Below are 3,491 nucleotides of genomic sequence, written 5' to 3' on the forward strand. Positions count from 1 at the left end.
CGACTACCTCATCCCCGTTCTTTGAACGCTTCCGCTCGCGATCTACAAAGGTATGTAGATGCATCCGATCACTCGTTGCTAGATGAACTCATAGATGGATCTTGGTGAAACCGTAGGAATTTTTTTGTTTTCTGCAACGTTCCCCAACAGTGGCATCATGAGCTAGGTCTATGCGTAGTTCTTCTTGCGCGAGTAGAACACAATTTGTTGTGGGCGTAGATGTTGTCAACTTTCTTGCCGTTACTAGTCTTATCTTGCTTCAACGGTATTGTGGGATGAAGCGGCCCGGACCAACCTTACACGTACGCTTACGTGAGACCGGTTCCACCGACTAACATGCACTAGTTGCATAAGGTGGCTGGCGGGTGTCTGTCTCTCCTACTTTAGTTGGAGCGGATTCTATGAAAAGGGTCCTTATGAAGGGTAAATAGAAGTTGACAAATCACGTTGTGGCTTTCACGTAGGTAAGAAAACGTTCTTGCTAGAACCCTATTGCAGCCACGTAAAACTTGCAACAACAATTAGAGGACGTCTAACTTGTTTTTGCAGCAAGTGCTTTGTGATATGATATGGCCAAAGTTGTGATGAATGATGAATGACATATATGTGATGTATGAGATGTTCATGCTATTGTAATAGGAATCACGACTTGCATGTCGATGAGTATGACAACCGGCAGGAGCCATAGGAGTTGTCTTTATTTTTGTATGACCTGCGTGTCATTGAGAAACGCCATATAAATTACTTTACTTTATTGCTAAACGCGTTAGCCATAGTAGTAGAAGTAATGGTTGGCGAGCAACTTCATGGAGACACGATGATGGAGATCATGATGATGAAGATCATGGTGTCAAGCCGGTGACAAGATGATCATGGAGCCCCAAGATGGAGATCAAAGGAGCTATGTGATATTGGCCATATCATGTCACTATTATTATTTGATTGCATGTGATTTTTATCATGTTTAGCATCTTGTTTACTTAGAACGACGGTAGTAAATAAGATGATCCCTCATAATAATTTCAAGAAAGTGTTCCCCCTAACTGTGCACCGTTGCGACAGTTCGTTGTTTTGAAGCACCACGTGATGATCGGGTGTGATAGATTCTAACATTCACATACAACGGGTGTAAGACAGATTTACACATGCAAACACTTAGGTTGACTTGACGAGCCTAGCATGTGTATAGACATGGCCTCGGAACACAGAAGACCGAAAGGTCGAGCATGAGTCGTATAGAAGATACGATCAACATGAAGATGTTCACCGACGTTGACTAGTCCGTCTCACGTGATGATCGGACACGGCCTAGTTGACTCGGATCATGTTATACTTAGATGACTAGAAGAGGGATGTCTATCTAAGTGGGAGTTCATTGAATAATTTGATTAGATGAACTTAATTATCATGAACTTAGTCTAAAATCTTTACAATATGTCTTATAGATCAAATGGCCAACGTTGTCCTCAACTTCAACGCGTTCCTAGAGAAAACCAAGCTGAAAGACGATGGCAGCAACTATACGGACTGGGTCCGGAACCTGAGGATCATCCTCATAGCTGCCAAAAAAGATTATGTCCTACAAGCACCGCTAGGTGATCCACCCGTCCCACAGAACCAAGACGTTATGAACGCTTGGCAGACACGTGCTGATGACTACTCCCTCGTTCAGTGCGGCATGCTTTACAGCTTAGAGCCGGGGCTCCAAAAGCGTTTTGAGAGATATGGAGCATATGAGATGTTCGAAGAGCTGAAAATGGTTTTTCAAGCTCATGCCCGAATCGAGAGATATGAGGTCTCCGACAAGTTCTTCAGCTGTAAGATGGAGGAAAATAGTTCTGTCAGTGAGCACATACTCACTATGTCTGGGTTACATAACCGCTTGACTCAGTTGGGAGTTAATCTCACGGATGACGCGGTCATTGACAGAATCCTCTAGTCGCTTCCACCAAGCTACAAGAGCTTTGTGATGAACTTCAATATGCAGGGGATGCAAAAGACCATTCCTGAGGTATTTGCAATGCTGAAATCAGCAGAGGTAGAAGTCAAGAAGGAACATCAAGTGTTGATGGTAAATAAAACCACTAAGTTCAAGAAGGGCAAGGGTAAAAAGAACTCCAAGAAGGACGGCAAGGAAGTTGCCACGCCTGGCAAGAAAGATGCCGGGAAGAAGCCAAAGAATGGACCCAAGCCCGAGACTGAGTGCTTTTATTGCAAGGGAAGTGGTCACTGAAAGCGGAACTGCCCCAAATACTTAGCGGACAAGAAGGCCGGCAAAACAAAAGGTATATGTGATATACATGTAATTGATGTGTACCTTACCAGTACTCGTAGTAGCTCTTGGGTATTTGATACCGGTGCAGTTGCTCACATTTGTAACTCAAAGCAGGAGCTGCGGAATAAGCGGAGACTGGCGAAGGACGAGGTGATGATGCGCGTCGGGAATGATTCCAAGGTCGATGTGATCGTCGTCGGCACGCTGCCTCTACATTTACCTACGGGATTAGTTTTAAACCTCAATAATTGTTATTTAGTGCCAGCTTTGAGCATGAACATTGTATCGGGATCTCGTTTAATTCGAGATGGCTACTCATTTAAATCCGAGAATAATGGTTGTTCCATTTATATGAGAGATATGTTTTATGGTCATGCTCCTATGGTGAATGGTTTATTCTTAATGAATCTCGAGCGTAATGCTACACACATTCATAGTGTGAGTACCAAAAGATGTAAGGTTGATAATGATAGTCCCACATACTTGTGGCACTGCCGCCTTGGTCACATAGGTGTCAAACGCATGAAGAAGCTCCATGCAGATGGACTTTTAAAGTCTCTTGATTATGAATCATTTGACACGTGCGAACCATGCCTCATGGGTAAAATGACCAAGACTCCGTTCTCAGGAACAATGGAGCGAGCAACCAACTTATTGGAAATCATACATACTGATGTGTGCGGTCCAATGAGTGTTGAGGCTCGCGGTGGCTAGCGTTATGTTCTCACCCTCACTGATGACTTGAGTAGATATGGTTATGTCTACTTAATGAAACACAAGTCTGAAACCTTTGAAAAGTTCAAGGAATTTCAGAGTGAAGTTGAGAATCAACGTGACAGGAAAATCAAGTTTCTACGATCAGATCGTGGAGGAGAATACTTGAGTCACGAATTTGGCACACATTTAAGAAAATGTGGAATAGTTTCACAACTCACGCCGCCTGGAACACCTCAGCGTAATGGTGTGTTCGAACGTCGTAATCGCACTCTATTAGATATGGTGTGATCTATGATGTCTCTTACCGATTTACCGCTATCTTTTTGGGGCTATGCTTTAGAGACTGCCGCATTCACTTTAAGTAGGGCTCCGTCGAAATCCGTTGAGACGACACCGTTTGAATTATGGATTGGTAAGAAACCTAAGTTGTCGTTTCTAAAAGTTTGGGGATGCGATGCTTATGTCAAGAAACTTCAACCTGAAAAGCTCGAATCCAAGT

The sequence above is a fragment of the Triticum dicoccoides genome, chromosome 3A (genome assembly GCF_002162155.2).
Source record: "Triticum dicoccoides isolate Atlit2015 ecotype Zavitan chromosome 3A, WEW_v2.0, whole genome shotgun sequence".
In the NCBI taxonomy this organism is placed as follows: Eukaryota; Viridiplantae; Streptophyta; class Magnoliopsida; order Poales; family Poaceae; genus Triticum; species Triticum dicoccoides.